The sequence below is a fragment of the Panthera pardus genome, unplaced genomic scaffold, assembly GCF_024362965.1.
Source record: "Panthera pardus isolate Hobbes unplaced genomic scaffold, ASM2436296v1 HiC_scaffold_20, whole genome shotgun sequence".
NCBI lineage: Eukaryota > Metazoa > Chordata > Mammalia > Carnivora > Felidae > Panthera > Panthera pardus.
The window spans coordinates 34,980,714-34,997,390 of NW_026526766.1; the positions used below are offsets into that span (position 1 = coordinate 34,980,714).

Sequence of the window (16,677 nt, forward strand, 5' to 3'; positions counted from 1 at the left end):
AATCTTACAAGAGAAAATATGCAACCCAACCAACCCAGTGTTTTGAGTAATACAGCAAGTACATAGCTACCTACACCTGAAACATGATTTATTTGACTTGGTAGAGTTTTATGTTAGAAAAAGAAATCCTTAGGGTGACTGGGTGGCTCAGTCAGTTTAGCATCTGACTCTTGCTTTTGGCTCAGCTCATGATCTCATGGTTTGTGAGTTTGAGCCCCAGGTCGGGCTCTGAGCTGGCAGCATAGAGCCTGCTTGAGATTCTCTCTGCCCCTATCCTGCTCATACTCTCTCTCTTTCTCAAAATAAATAAGTGATCTTTAAAAAAAAATTAAGGAAATCCTACATTATGGTTTACGGACCATTTGTACATCTATTTAACAGAATATTTGTGTATTATATAATACCAAGAAAACATTATTCCAGAATTAGTGTTCTTTTATGATCTTTCTCAGAAATCTTGGTTATATCCATTCAATCTTACACCAAAAACATCCTCACTCTCAGAGACCCATATGAGAACACTGCCATCGTCACACACATATGTACCAAGCCTCTGCTTTCCATATGTAGGAACCATTATACATGTCCAGGTTATAAAGGATATCTCTGAAGCAAGGATAAAGGCTGAAGTGGGATTTCCATTCTGGCATAGGTAGCCATTGGCAGGACAATGTAAAATCCTCCTTATTTAACATCTATTTACATAGCCCCATTCCCCTAAAGCCCACCCACCTTGCCACTTACCTTGCTCAGTATCTTCAGCAAAATGCAATGATATTCTTTAAGCATTATTTAAAAATCACTGTAAGTGTCTATATGGCCTATTGTAAAATTTTACTTTAATAAAAAACATTAAAGATAAAATACAAATTCAAAGCAAGTTTGGTGGTTGTGGCAAAAAGCAATCTACATACAGGTCAAAACCACAAATGCATATGTATGACATCGTACATGGCGGAAAATTAGTGCTTTTGCAAACAAAAGCATTTAAGGTCAGTAACAAAACTCTGTCCTTACATTTTTTTCAGGGAAATTAAACATATTATATAATATTGCCTTTCTTCAATCTCATTTTTGTTATATTTCCATGTTTCCCTATACCTCCTCTGTTTTTGAAATTGTGAAAGGCATCTTCTACCATTTATCTCCCACTATCAATAAAACCAATTCAGTATCAACTAGAAAATAGTAATGATACATGCAAAGACCCTTTCATATGCCTCAATATATTTATGCGAAACTTTTCATAATATCTTGAAAGGAGTGGTTTTCAGGCTGGGACAAAGTAGAAATAACTGTTGTAGTATCTCTCTCAAATACAAAGGGAGGGGTGTGAGAAGTTGACAGAGTATCAGCTGCAAATCACAGAGCTTCCCTGATATCACATGATATTTGTTGGACCATAAGTCCAGTGTTCTGAGTACACCAAACAGAGGAAGCACAAGCAGAGAATAACAAACATGGATTTATTTTAATCAGATAGACAGATACATACATACATACATACATACCTATTACGGTAGTATTTATATTTTGGTGAACACCTGGAGAATTACTGCTTGACTTAGGACAGCAGGGAAGAAATCAAGGGGGGGACATGTTGCTTAACTAACCACAAAATATTCTTTCAGTATATTAGTACTGAGAAAATAATGCCAGTAGCTTTATTAGAATCTCTATTTGTTTTAATAAGAGCATTTGTTAATATTCTATGGCAGATGAGTGTCTAAAAAGTAGATGATTTAACTTTCTACTGAAAGGACATTGATCCATGTAGTCTGATTATTGACACTAGTCACCCTGAGGAACAAACTACTAATATGAAGTAAATCTGCTTAGTGCTAAGGAAATATGTTGAAAAACCTATAGTCTCCCAAAAATATAATTTGCTGCCTTACAAAGGTTTTTTGAACTCCATCCTGAAGGTGAAATTAGGTGAGAGGAATAAGCAGACACAAGGTTAACAGAAATTGTTGAAAGGACATAACACTGAAGGCAGACTGTATTCCAGATGTAAAGGTGAGTAAATATTGTAGAGGTAAATTTTAATGTCCCCCAACTATTTTAGAGGCCATTAATGACTGCATGAAATACTTCAAGAGGCATAATTTGTTGTGCCCCCTTCCATAGTAGTGTATTTAAATTATTTCAGTTCCAGGTAATTGTATACAATTATGTTGATCTCCAGTCCTATGTGTGAAGAAAAGAGGTTATGTGTAATTAATTAGCTGTTGTAGAAATGATGCTAGAGGGCATGTTGGTGGCATTTAAATGAGTACATCTCCTAAAAAGTAAAAATGAGAAAGCATATGGAGACTTCCACTATAAAAGGCAAAAAAAGAATGAGACATAAGAGGAGGTGTTGTTTTAGGTCATTCCAAAAAAGTAAAGAGCCAAACATAGATTACTCTGAGCACCACACCAAAATAGACTCATTTAAGGCATGCAGAATCTTTTTAACTTAAGAAAAAGGAAAACTGTTATATATCCCTCATGCCAGATAAGCTTAAAGAACTAAAAGTAGTATTGCGAGAAAGTTGTTCATTCTTCAACAGAAAGTGTTCCATTTCAAAATTAGATCTATGTCTTGTATTTTTTCCTACTTCATGTTGTTTGGTTCATCTAAAGGTATTGTTAAAGAAATAACAGCTGATTTTTGTTAAATACTTTAGTACAGATTTTACCAAGACTATTATTGGGGGGGGGGGGAATTATCTACTTTGCCAAGCAAATAAGTGGTACCTCAGATTAGTCAGTGACAGGAGAGAACTATTTTACTTTATTTCTTAATGTTTATTTTTATTTTTGAAAGAGGGAGAGAGAGACAATGCTTAAGCAGGGGAGAGGCAGAGAGAGGGGGAGACACAGAATCTGAAGCAATCTCCAGGTTCTGATCTGTCAGCACAGAGCCTGACGTGAGGCTTGAACCCAGGAACCTTGAGATCATGACCTGAGCCAAAGTTGGACACTTAACTGAATGAGCTACCCAGGTGCCCCAAAGAGAGTACTTTTTACAGTAAAACAAAATTTTTTTCAAAATATACCTTTGGGAACATACTCCAAATTTTAGAATTACCCAAACACTATAATGTCCATTTTCCCAAGAATAATTTGATTAGTTTGGGTAGGCTTTATGTCACTGTAAAAAAAAAAAAAAATCCTCAGTGACTTAAGACAAAATAACACTTCCTATTCTTCTAAATGGGCTATGGAACTGAAGGACTCACCACAGCAGTTATCTTCCATCAGTGAATCAGGGATCCAGGATGATCTAATCTTATGGCTCCATTATTTCAACCTCATACCTCCTATGCAGAGGCACAGGGGCTAGAAAAGCACACGGAGGTTTTTTCACCTTCCAGCCCAGAAGTGGCAGATTTCACTTCTGCTTTTCCTTAACTAGAAATAACCTCATGGCTCCACCAAACTGTAAGGTGGAGGGAACATATAATCTCCTTCTTGCTCAAGAGTGAAAGGAAAGCCAGATGTTGATGTGCACTAGCAACCTTTCTCACACTATCCTCATGACTTCCAATAACCTGCTATCCCAGCAAGAAACAATGCAAGGTCTAAAACAAAGGCTCAGAATTTTACACATCACCAGGTTTCAAAGAAAAAAAAAATAAGTAAAAGCAGCACAATTATACAGAATACATAAAATGATGGTCCCTGAAGTCAGGGTCATGTCGTATTGTATATCACTCAACCTCTACCAGACTGTTTGCATAAATAATTTACTCGATAAATTGTGAGAGGATGTATAGAGAAATGAATTGGCGCAACTATGAATCCTTCCTTTGGTCTCTGAACATATGATTTATATTCATACCATGATGATTCACAGCAGTATAACATACTAACAGTAAACAATTATAGTAACTGTATATTGTCTTAAAATTTAGAGCATTTTGATATATCAATTAAGCCTATGAGGTAGGCACATGTGAGTGTTTCATTCCCTTCAGTTTTCACAAACAACCGAAGAACCTTACAAAACATGCAATATTTTAACACCAAACATTTAATTTTCAAGGGGGTAGTACTTTACAATATCAAGATATTTTGGCTTATTTCTGAGAAGTATTTTAAACCCTTTATATTGAAGATAGCACTCAATTCTTGGAAGACACAATATTCAGTTGAATAATTTGTATCACTTGAAAGAAATTCCATGACTAATGTTAAGCACATGAGTGTAATTTGCAGGTTGCCTGTAATACTGTTAAAAACATTCAGGATGGCCAAATTTACATAAAATTTGCATTAAAAAACCTAGAACATGAATGAGAATAAATGTCCATTAATCACCATTGTCCAAATACAGAAAGATTATATGTGTTTCCAAAGATTCTGTTTTTCTTACTAAGGACACAGATATATGTATGTATATTTCTATCATATATATGATAGATTTCTATCATATATATGTATAGCTATGTATATATGGCATAAAAGATATGTAAGAGATATATATGATATAAAAGATACATACACACACAATTTGGGCACAGTCTGTGACAGTTTTTCCCACTTAGATTTAAACTAAGCAAGCTTTTAAATTAGACCAGAGAAAGACAAATACCATATGACTTCACTCATATATGGAATTTAAGAATCAAAACAGATGAACATAGAGGAAGGGAAACAAAAATAATATAAAATATAGGGAGGAGGACAAAACATAATAGACTCTTAAATACAGAAAACAAACTGAGGGTTGCTGGAGGGTTGTGGTGGGGGATGGCTAAATGGACAAGGGCTATTAAAGAAGACTCTTGTTGAGATGTGCACTGGATGTTATACATAGGGAATGAATCACTAGATTCTACTCCTGAAATCATTATTGCACTATATGCTAACTACGTTGGATATATATTAAAAAATAAAAATAAATATAATAATAAATAAAAAATAATAATAAAATAAGCAAGCTTCCATCTTCTCAAATAACTGTACAAGTACAAAGATTAAATCTCATTTTAACCTCATATGTATCAACTTTCTTAAGGACTGCAGATCAGGGTCATTACTCCAGTACATGTAGAATTAAGTTTTATTAAAAGCTTACTAGGAAAAGTTTTCTTTAGGAAGGCATATCAATGGAATCTTTGAAATCCTAGGAATGAATTGAAATCTCAGTGTCTTAATTTACTAAGTGATTGCACATGAACTAATTAACCTCTGAAACCCTTAGTATCCTTAGCTCTAAAATGGTGGCTAAAATGCATGACTCAAAGTATGATTGGAAGGTTTAAATGAAACTACATAGAAAAAGTACCTAGCCTAGTACCTGATATACAGTGAATGTTTAAAAATATGAATTCCCTTCAACTGTACATAATTGTGCATATGTTATTATTATGACCTCTTAAAAGGTCCAAACTCCAGGTGCAGAAAATAAAATTTATGATTTGGAACAGATTGCTGCAATTGCACATACCGATACAAAATTCAGTGAATTGTAAGAATTAAACAGATTATATTATATAAGTGAAAAAGTGCTGCAATAAGGTTTTCTGGAAATATTTTCATCTTCAGTGCAGGCAATGTTAGTGCTTTATATTGAAGTGAATTTTTATTGCTGACATTTGGTTCCAGACTAAATGTTATTTTTGTGCCTTGAGAGTAATATCATAATTGAACAGTCTGTATTTTAATTTATTTACTTTGTAATATTTTGCATATGCTCATTTATATTTCAGTACTATTCTGATTTGAATTTTACATTCATTTACTTTTCTCTACATTGCACCCTAAAAACAGTTTTCTACCGTGTATCACGTAATGCAGAATTTGTTACAGTTAATGTTATTAATCATCCTCCATGTTCATACCATTCTTTATTTTGAATATCACAATTGGATAGAAGCAAATAATTATAGAAATTAAATTTTAGGTTTGGTCTTTATAAGTGTATGTGAGATCCTAAATAAGTTAGTCAATTGAAAATATTTCTTATAGAACTATGAATCCCTCTGTTCACAGAAGCAGAAATGGTGACAATGGAAGCTGACAGAGGAAGAGATTGAGAAATGTGGCCTGCTTTGAGTTTCCAGGTTTTTACTACAGGAAGACTGATTTTGAATAAGTGTGGTGGAATTCCATTAAATCTTACATAACAGATTGGGGGGGTGGGGAGAAAAACCTATAGAAAACATGGTGGGATCTAGGAGTCTGAGAGTGTTGTTTTAGAATGAATCATCTGTCTTATGAGACATGGATTAGAAATGAGATGAATTACAAGATGGAAGAAAACCCAGAAGATAAGTAAGTGTGATGATCAGAATTGGAAGAACACACTGCCAATTTAAATGAGGAAAGATGGGGCACCTGGGTGGCTCAGTCGGTTGAGCATCCGACTTCGGCTCAGGTCATGATCTCACAGTCCATGAGTTTGAGCCCTAGTCAGGCTCTGTGCTGACAGCTCAGAGCCTGGAGCCTGCTTTGGATTCTGTGTCTCCCTCTCTCTCTGACCTTTCCCCATTCATACTTTGACTCTCTCTCTCTCTCTCTCTCTCTCTCTCTCTCTCTCTCTCTCTTTCTCTCTCTCTCTCTCAAAATAAATAAACATAAAAAAATTTAAGTGAGGAAAGAAAGTGGAATTGAGATAAGGTCCAATCCCACTAATACAAAGAAGAAAACGTTTTTAGGGTTGGAAAACAAATCCAGGAACTCTGGGATTTGTAATGATGGCCATAGGGCTATAAAATTTCTTCTGTGAGAACCACTAAGATCCATTAAGTGTCTCCTTCTTCCCTAAATGTTTTCCATTTGCACAAAGTACTGAAGGCATGGGAGGCTAACCCTCATTCTTATCCTGAGAATAGATAGTGGCTGAGAATGCAATTAAGACTTTTAAAAATTGTTAAAGAAAAATATAAACTTCAAATTTCTCTTGCTCCTATTTATGGCTAAATATGGAACACTGAGTTTATCATTGTAAGCAGATGGTTTTCTGTTTGTTTGGGAGCAATTTCTTCACATCCCTATCCAAAGGTAATGCAAAATCCTACTCACGCCTAGTAAAAGTGTGCACAATAAAGAGAAACTGGTCTTCTTTGTAGGCTGGGTAAAATTTTGGCAGACTATTATGATATTAATATACTCTACATTTGCATGGGTGGACTTAAATAAAAAGAACACCAAAGTGGATTCTGCCAGGAGGGGGATGAGGGCGTATACAATACAATGGTGCCTGAGGAGAGACTGAGGATGCCATCCTCTTTGGAAACGCATATTCAGTAGTTTCAGAAGCAGTAAGACCTGATACAAGCTTAAATTTCCGTTTTCATGCTATATTTCTGTTAGCTTAACCTCAAGTCTTCAGTAATAATTTTTAAACAAGACAGTTTACTGTCAACTTTGATACTGTTTGGCAGGAGTTGCAGACTGGGGTGGCCTGACATCGCACAGAAAAGTCATGAGAAGATGGCCTTAGAAGGTGCTAGTTGAGAAACCATGAGAATCATTTGAGAGCAAGAGGTAAGAGCAACACAAAGACATGCTGAATTCTCACCAAGCTCCCATTCTAACAGAACTCTAAACAGTTACTAATGTACAGTGGTGTATAAGACTGTATTCCTGCAATCTGCCAAGGTGGGATCTCATATTGTTCATAGCTGGGTATTATAGAAAAGGTGGCCCTAGAAATATTTCTTAATGGGACTCCCAGGCTACACAAAAATAAAAATCCAAGATAGAGTATTTAGAAAATTAAATAAGAGAATATGAGATTAAATGTTTTTTAACCTTGCAAAGATTCAGAGCATAGGAGGATCACAGTTTATGAATTTGAATGCTATCAAACTACCAATAATATTTGGAGGAAAATAAAATGATTGGGTAGATTCTAAGATGAATAAAAATCTGTTGTCTGTAAAAATACAATTAAAAAACTTCAACCTTAGCATCACATCTATTTAAACAAACAATATATGTTTCCCATGTGTATGATGTATGTACCAGGCAAATGCCATAAGAAATTTAAGAATTTCCCCATAAAAAGGAACAGTGCTTTCAGGGTGTTTCCACTTTTATATTATGTAAACTATAATACCCACATTGTAGGAATGAAAAATTTTTTTTAAATCCAGTCATCATACTCAGCCCCCATGGTTTTTATCCAAGATGCAACTGTTGCAATTTATTTTAAAAGAAAAATTTTCCAGTTGAAACTTTCTACCTCTTACCTGAATAATCCTCTTTTCTATCTCAGACTCTTTCCATGGTAAGTTTTGTTTCCTTAAGGAGCAAATTCTCCCTTTCTTTGGAGTATTTTCTTGACCCGTGAAGTTTACTCTTGCAAGGAGTGTCTGGACTTAACAGATCCTCCTACACAGGTAAGAAGTAACTGACCTTCTTCTACTGGCCTTCTGAGATTCAGCCTCAGGTGGTAGAAATGAGGGGAGAACTAAGAAAATGGATTAAAGCTGAGAGAGGAAAAGAACCATCCTCCAAGGATTTGTGGCAATGCTACATTAAAAAAAAAAAAGTCTTACCAGATATTTGAAGTCACCAGATGATCCAGGAGTCCAAGCCTAAAAAGAAAATAATAGAAAGATTTGGGGGGGGGGGTAGTTTTAGTGTTCTGTTTTTTTAAAAAAATACAATGAAATTTTATAATTCTACAAAATCATTACAAGTATTGCAGACTGATGAGTATACTGTAGGAAACCATTTTCCAAGGTGAAAAATGTTTTTCACTTAATGTGTTTATTTGATTTCCTATTGTGCCATTAAAACAAAGAAAGGGAGTAGTCTTGCTCCTAAAACTATATTTCCAATTATTCAGGTGACCATAATCATTATTCAGTTTTATTCTTTCAGTTCTCAATGGAAGGGGAAATATGATCATTAAATGTACTTGAAATTCTCTATTTATTGCTTGCATTTAATTTTCCTGTGGGTGAGGCAAAGCAAACCTTTATTTTTAAAAGTTTTTCCAATTTTTCTGCCTTTGCTGGCTATCAGGCAGCAATTAGTTTGGGTTTTGATTCATTTTTGAAAAGTAAATCCATGGAAGATATTATAATGATAAAAATAAAAGAGTTTTAATTTCCAAATTATATTGAAATGCAGCTTCTATTTTTTAAAGGGTTTTGAAGTTCAAATGAAAGGCAATATCTGAACAGCAGAAATCCCCAAGAGGAGACCTAGCACCTGCCACAGGCTGCAAAGGTTTTATAAATGTTGTCTTGTGTAAAGGCTATGGCAAACATTGTGAGGCCTTTTGTAAATATGCCTGCCTTTCTCTGTGTTTGAGCAGAAATATTGAACTTCTAACCATTATTATTATAAAATAAAGGGTTTTTTTTCTTTAAAAAAACATTTGATGACCACCTTTTCTTTTTGCCTTGGGAATCAAGTTTGAAATTACATATTGTACGATTGAGGAAACATATCTTTCTTTGAAAAAGAATGAAAAATACAATAAGTGTGAAAAATAATTGACACCATGAGTCTTGGGTTTTATGTGCATATGAGTATGTATTTCCCCCTTATTCTCAGAGCATCTAAATTAGATTCTCTGATCAGAATTATAGCCATAATGCTGGATCCTAATTGGTAACAAATCACCCAGAATGAATCTATTAAAAATTCCTTCTCTAGGACCTGGAATCAGTTGAGAAGACCAGTGGTTCACTCAAGAGAAACAAGTAATGGCTTTTGTTGTATTATGAGAGAGCTATTGGAATTCCCTATCCTACCTTCACAGGTGTAAAGTCTCTTGGAAGCCTCTATTCTAGGATCTGAGTCCCAAGCATAAGAGCCATAGAGAATATCTGGTATATTTTCATTCCATTTAATATTTTAAGTTATTTAATTGTGTCAGTTGAAAACCACACAAGAAACTTGCAAAAGTACAAATGTATAAAGTTCCATAAATAATCACAAAGTTAAACACTCATGTAATCACCACACAGCTCAGTAACTAGAACATGACTGACACTTAGAAGCCCGCAGCTTTTTGTCACAGGGTGTATATGTATACACACACTTATATACACCTGGCATACACACAGACACACAGCATATATACATTACACATATCCACATACACATATACACACAGCATACTCACACTTATATACACATAGCCCGTGCACACACACACCCACACACACACACACAGTTTGAACCCACTTGATTACCCATGGGTTGTGCTAAAGCACAGGTTCAAATGAAAATATAAATTATCTAAGGCAACACAGATGCATGTGGTGATTTTTGGAAATGTAACATGGACAGCGCATCATCATAAATCTGCAGGATATATTGACTATGCATTGCCAGAGTGGGACAACCCTTTGAACATATCATGTAATGTAATTGAACATATTGTAATCTTGATAAGCTATGTAAAATATATATCTATGTTTCCAGAATTTTTGGTCATCCTATGGTTTTATTTTGCCACAGTTTTGAGCTTTATATAATTGGAATTGAACACTAGATTTTCTTGTATGTCTAGTTTCTTTCCATTAACATGTTTTTGAACTTCATCTATCATTTCGCTTGAAGCTATAATTAATTTCCATTACTCTGTAATACTCATTTGATAAGTATTATACAATCTATATATTCAATTCTCTTTTGGTAGAGATATAGTTTCTGCTTTTTAGTTATTATGAGTCATTCTATGAGCATCATTTTAAAACATGTATGTATATTTATATTTGATATTTTTCTAGGAGTAAATTACTAGGTCAAATAATATGAATATGTTCTACTTTAGCAGATCTTTACAAATAATATATGAGAGTTGCTACTGTGTCAAAATTCACCTGAAAGTATGTTTATTCTGCTTGATTTTAGTCATTACCATGTTGAATATACTTTTCCATTTCCTTGATTATTGAGTTTTAGTGCATTTCTATATATTAGCTATTAGCTCTGTGTGTGTGTGTGTATACATACATACGAAGAAGTTATTTTCGGGGTGCCTGGGTGGCTCAGTTGGTTAAGCATCTGACTCGTGATTTCAGCTCAGGTAATGATCTCATGGTTATGAAATTGAGGACCATGTCTGGCTCTCCACTGAGTGTAGAGCCTGCTTAAGGTTCTCAATCTCTCTCTCTCTCTCTCTCTCTCTCTGCCACTCTCCACTATTCATGCCCTCTCTCTCTCCAAAATAAGCATTTTTAAAAAATAAAATTATAAAACTAAATTAAGAACATAAGATAGTTTCAATTTTCTTTCCATTTTCTGTGGATTGTCTTCTCCATATTGATTTGGTAAAAGTGGTTTATGTATTCTAGGTATGAGCACTTTCATGGTTATATGTGGTGGAACTATATTTCCCACTCCTGGCTTATCCTAATACTTACTTATTGTGACTTTTATTTAATATTAAGTCTGAATTTTACTACAAATTTATTTATCTTTTCAAAATATTTATTTAATTTTGAGAAAGAGACAGAGTACAAGCAGGGGAGGGGCAGAGCGAGAGGGATACAGAGAATCTGAAGCAGGCTCCAGGCTCTGAGTTGTCAGCACAGAGCCCGATGCAGGGCTCAAACCCACAAATGGTGAGATCGTGACCTGATCTGAAGTTGTATAGTTAACTGACTGAGCCACCCAGATGCCCCTGAATTTTATCACATAAAATTTAACAATCTATTTTTATTTCTGAGTCCTGTTTATTACACAAAATGTTTATATATATTCTATATTTTCTCCTAACAGCTTTGTTATGTTATGATTCTTTTGTCTCACATATAATCAAAGAACATATCTGAAATTAATATTTGTTCAATGTGACTTGGGGTAAAACTTAGATATTTTACAAATTGCTCCAACAAAATTTATTGAAAGTATCTTAACTTTTCTTACTGCTCTACAATGCTAGTGTTGTCATAAATGCCCATAGATGCTTGGCTTCATGTCTAGATGTCAGTGTATTGCATTTAACTATGTGTCTATACCACACTATCTCACATAACTTTATAATATACCTTGGTATCTGTAGAGCGAGCTCTTCTACCTTTCCTTAAGAGTTTGCTAAACTTGCTTTAATATAATTCACATAACATAAAAGTCACTATTTTAAATTGTACTATTTAGTGGTTTGTAGTCTGTTCACAACATCATGCAAGCATCACAACTAATACCAGAACATTTCTGATGCCTCAAAAGGAAACTGTATCCACAACCTACTCCTCTTCTCCCTTACTCTCTTCCCCAGGCAATCTGTAATTTGGCTGTATGGGATATTTTGTACAAATGAAATCATACAATATGTGGACATTTCTGTCTAACTTATTTCACTTAGCATAATGTTTTCAAAATCCATCTATCTGTGTTGCACATAGCAGTATTCCCCACCTTTGTATTGCTTAATAATATTCCATTGAATGGCTATGGAATATTTTGTTATTCAATCATTAGCAGAGGGATATTTTGGCTGTTTTTACTTTCTGGCTATTAAGAATAATACTATTATAAACATTTGTGTACAAGGTATTGTGTAAAAATATCTTTCAATCCTCCTGGGGGTATACTTAGGAGTGGAATTTCTGGGCCATATGATAATTCTATGATTAACTGTTTGAGAAACTGCCAAGTTGTTTTCCACAGTGGGTACACCGATTTACATTCCTACGTGCAATGCATGAGGGTTACAATTTCTCCACCTACAATTCTGCGCTTACTATTTTCCACTAAAAAATGATGGCCGTTATAGACTGGGAGGGTGATGCTGTCTCATTGTGGTTTTGATTTGCATTTCCCTAATGACTAATGATGTTGAATGCTTTTTTATTCAGTTATTCAAATAAGTTGAATACTTATTTTATTGGTTACTGGCTATTTGTATAACTTTGGAGAAATGAATATTCAAATTCTTTGTCCACTTTTTAATTGGGGTTGTTTGTCTTTTTATTGTTTCATACTCACTACTTTACATTCTGGATATTAACTCTTTACCAGATATATGATTTGAGAACATGGTCTTCCATTCCATGGATTGCTTTTCTTTCCATTTTCTTATTTATCACAATAATGTAGAACTTTCTATGTAGAGGTTTTTTACCTTTCATTAGTGCATTTCTATTTGATTTTTTAAAAGTTTTTATTTAAATTCCAGTTACTTAACATACATTGTAATACTAGTTTCAGTGCACAACACAGTGATGAATTCCAAACAATACGTAGTGCTCATCATATCAAATGCACTCTTAAGCCCCATCACCTATTTAACCCATCCTCCCACTCACCTGCTCTCTGGTAACCATCAGTTTGTTTTCTAGAGTTAGTCTGTTTCTTGGTTTTCCTCTCTGCTTTTTTTTCTTCTTTGCTTGTTTTGTTTCTTGAATTCCACATATGAGTGAAATTATATGGTATTTATCTTTCTGTGACTTTTTTTTTTGCTTAGCATAATACTCTCCAGTTCCATTCATATTATTGCAAAAGGCAAAATTTCATTCTTTTTTCAGGTTGAGTATATACCACATCTTATTTATCCATTCATCGGTCAATGGATACTTGGACTGTCTTCATAACATAGCTATTCTTGATAATGCTGCTATAAATATTGGGGGTGCATATATCTCTTTGAATTAGTATTTTTATGGTTTTTTTGGGGTAAATACCTAGTCTTGTAATTGCTGGATCATAGAATAGTTCTAGTTTTAAACTTCCTGATAAACCTCCATACTGCTTTCCAGAGTGGCTGCACCAGTTTGCACTCCCACAATGTAGGTGCCTTTTGAGTTTTTTTTTTTTTTTTTTACTTTCATTAATTTTTAATGGTTAATATTTCCTATAACATGAAAGTAACTGAAAAATATTTAAAATAAAGAGGTGTTAAGTTTCTTTTTCTTAACTTTATTTATTTTAAAAGAGAGAGAGAGAGCATGAGCAAGTGAGGGAGGGGCAGAGAGAGAGGGAGAGGAAAATACCAAGCAGGCTCCATGCCATCAGTGCAGAGCCTGAGGTGGGGCTCGATCCCACGAATATGAGATCATGACCTGAGCTGAAATCAAGAGTTGGACACTTAACTCATTGAGCTACCCAGGCGCCCCTAAAACACTTCAAGTTTCAATATTTTAAGAATGTCAGTCAGAATTTATTATAATTTTGCTTTGCTGGTATTATCTATTTGATATTTTTATGCTATTAGATGTGGCACTTTTATTTGTTATTCATCATTTGTATATAGAAATGCAATTAATTTTTAACTGACTTTATATTGAGCATCGTTGGTGGAATCATACAGTTAAAATGACAATTCACCTCTATGTTCTTTTCAATTTACTATCTGTACTCTCACATCATACGCAAATGATGTGAGTTTCATATGTTCCGTTTAAATCCTTGAAATTTAAAACTCGTGCTTATATGAATGCATGTGTGTTTGCGTGTGTACATACATGTATGTATATATTTTGTTTTTTTGCACTTTCTAGGACTACCAGGACAACAGTGAATAGAAGATGGGCATCCATCTCTTGATCTCAAGGGGAACCTTTTACTCTTAAATCCAGTATTTTGCCATAGGTGTTAGGTAGATATACTTTATCAAATTGAGAAAGGTTCCTTCTATATTTATTTACTAAGAGTTTAGTTATACAGGTTTTTTATTATTCATTACATTACTTTAATATAAGGTTTAATAATCCTATATTTAACAGGATTTATTCATGATTAATATTTAACAAATATTTAATAAATAACTTAAAAATTATTTAATAATTAAATAATCCTATTTAATATAGAATTATTTAGATTGTCTTATTCTTTCTCTTATAAGTTTTAAATGTATTTACTACAAACTTACTGCATTCAAAATTTTAATTTTTTAAAAGTAATTTTGAACAGCCTCTCAAAATCATTTTAATATCTTCAGTATTTACAGAGATTTGACTTTTTATTCCAACTGTAAGTTATTTTTGACCCCTCTCATTTTTTTTTACCTTGGTCAGTCACATGAATATCTCCCACTTTTATCAGTTAATTCAAAGAACCAATTTTGGTGTGTTGATCTTCTCTATTGTATGTTTGGTACAATATGCATAGTAATATTTTTCATGATCTTACCTCCTGATTTTCATTATTTCTCCTCTTCGTCTGTATTTGGGTTAAATGTTCTGTTTGCTTCCAACGTCAGGAGATGGATGCTTATAACTGATTTTCTACCTCATTCTTTTCTTCTATGTGTATTTAAAATATACTTTCATCTAACATTGACTTTAGTTTGGTTGCACAGATTTTTAACTTTTATTAAGTTAAATTCATTCATAAATGTCTTGAAGTTGTCTTTGTTGTGTTTTTTTAACTCAAGAGTTATTCCAAAAATATGTATTTTAATTTTCCTAATACCTGGACATTTTCTAGTTCAAATTAATTTGTGCATAAAGCATGTATGCTATATGATGCAAATCCTGTTAAATATTGAAACTTGCTTTACAATTCAGCATTGGTCAACTTATATAAATGTTCTGTGTGATTCTGAAAATAATATATACTCTTCATTTGTGTGCATAGCTCTACAGACATAAATTATATTAAATGTGTTAATCATGCTGGAAGATGAATGCTCTAATCTCCCAACATAACTTTGAATTTATTTTTTCCCTTTTGCAACCATAATTATTTTTATTTGAAAATGTTAGGCTACATTAAGAAACACATACAAATTTATAAATTTTATATCCTTCTGTTCATGAGAAACTTATGAAGTAGTTCCATTTTGCCTGTAATACTACATTTGTTTCTAAATTGATTTTGTTGGAAATTAATAGAAATATAACAACATTTGCATGGACTTTTCTCAACAAAGAGCAAATAACTCTAGTAGAAAGAAATAGATGCTAATGTTAATACATTGGGGGTCAACTCAGTGGCGAAAGTTGCCACCTCTTCTGAGGAGACTCAAAGAAGGTTTTAACTGGGGTTAATATATATTCCAAATAAGAAACAGTGTAGGTAACAATATGGGTATATACATAGTGTATATAATGACATTCTATGTAGCTGGACTTTAAGTTATGTGATGGAATGATATATAACCAATATTTGAAGATATACTTTAAGACCGAAATTGAAGGGTTTGATAACAGCAAGACTTTGAAGATAAGGCAGAGAAGATTTTGTAATAGGGAGATGATGCCTTTAACTAAACTGAAGCAATCTGAAGAGGTAGTAAAGGAAATGGAAAGTAAACTTTTAATGTATTGAATTTTACAATTTTGTAGCTTCTCTAGGCGGTAGTTTTAGTAACCAAGTCGATATACATATTTGGAGTTCAGAAGAAAACTGGAGATACAGATTGGGAATTTATCAGTGTTTTAGTGATAGATGAAGCATGGGAGATAAGGAGGGAACAAAAATATGACCAATAATCGATACTTAGAAGAACATCAACACCTCTGGAAGAGGCATCAAAAATGCAATATGCAAAATTGTCTGAAAAACATGAGATGTAAGAGCAAGGAGCCAAGAACAAAGGGTCAGAAATCTAAAATGTTCTTCAGAGTATTCCAAGATGATGAAACAGAAATTTGGCCTTCATAATTGCTTTAGTAAGCAACATTTAAGCATAATGTTGAGATCAGAAGCTTAACATTTTGAGTGATGAATGGTAATTCAAAGATATATAGTTAAGTGAATACACACACACACACATATTGAATTTTGATAAAGAAAGGAAGAGGGCAGAAACAAGGTTTGTATGTGGTG

At 33.6% G+C, this 16,677-nt stretch overlaps 1 protein-coding gene across 26 annotated transcripts in view; it reads right to left on the reverse strand.

Annotated features, from left to right (window-relative positions):
- The window catches only part of PTPRD (protein tyrosine phosphatase receptor type D), a 1,374,111-nt gene that overhangs the window by 1,327,926 nt on the left and 29,508 nt on the right, over positions 1 to 16,677 (reverse strand). For all 26 annotated transcript variants that reach the window (XM_053907924.1, XM_053907923.1, XM_053907918.1 and 23 more), the window contains exon 2: positions 8,499 to 8,537. The gene's annotated coding sequence lies outside the window, so the exon portion shown is untranslated. The remainder of the gene's footprint in view (positions 1 to 8,498; positions 8,538 to 16,677) is intronic.